The sequence below is a fragment of the Wasmannia auropunctata genome, unplaced genomic scaffold (assembly GCF_000956235.1).
Source record: "Wasmannia auropunctata unplaced genomic scaffold, wasmannia.A_1.0 LD336090.1, whole genome shotgun sequence".
In the NCBI taxonomy this organism is placed as follows: Eukaryota; Metazoa; Arthropoda; class Insecta; order Hymenoptera; family Formicidae; genus Wasmannia; species Wasmannia auropunctata.
In genome coordinates this window covers 93,391-94,431 of record NW_012026800.1, presented here as the reverse complement: position 1 = coordinate 94,431, position 1,041 = coordinate 93,391, and positions in this window count along the sequence as shown.

Sequence of the window (1,041 nt, the reverse complement as noted above, 5' to 3'; positions counted from 1 at the left end):
TTAATTCTTTTTCTGCGTGTGCGTGCGGTCTATGGACAGGCGCAACCAAATATTTTCTCTCATTGGTGGGAGTGGGGAATATCAGTACCAAGCGCACGATGAGACCTAACTTTTGAATGGTACTGTCGCGAGTGTACTACCTTAAGCTAGATTTTAACATACCGAGATATCTGATTACAAGGGAGCTAGGAATAGAAAAATTTAGAATAGCTTGGGGTATTAGGGCAATGAGATTCGAGACTAGAATATTGGAAAAAGAAGAGGAAAATCTGTTGAAGAACTGAAAGAATGAGGAAGAACTAGAAGGATAAGGAATAGATATATGTAGGATATATATATAGTAGAAAAAGAGAAATATTACATTAGGAATGGATGGGATCTAAATGCCCTAAAGAATGTAAAAGAAGGAAAAGAGATAATAGAAAAGGAAAGAGATATTCAGAGAAAGAATGGAGAATTCTATGCAAGGTACAATCAAAGATATAAGAAGATCAAAACTGAGGAAAAGAGATCTAATTATTTAAGACTCTTGCCTAGTCACTGCGGCCATATTGAAATCGTGACGTCATAAGCAAAAAATGACACATAAAAGTTTGTTGCGTGCCATTTTTAAATAAAGAAAATTTGGATGAAACAACAAAATAGGATTACTTTAACCCTTTCAAGCATACATTTTTCCTTACCTACAATTGACTCGAAAATTGGTACTCGAGAGTTTTTGAGGTTGCTGATTACAAATCTGAGGTCAAAATTTAAAAATTCAAAATGGCGGATTTAATATGGCAAACCCGAATTCGAAAAACGATGCAAATTTTATGAAAATGTATATCTGGGGGTTCTCAGAGTCGCTGATTATAAATCCGTAATCAGATTCCTGAAATTCAAGAGGGCGGATCCAATATGGCGGCTATAATCCGAAAAACAGTAATCCAAAAAACACACAGATCGAGTATAAAATCGCTAAATTCCCAGATATACGTTTTAATAAAATTTTGCATCATTTTTTGAATTCCGCCATATTGGATTCGCTATCTTGAATTT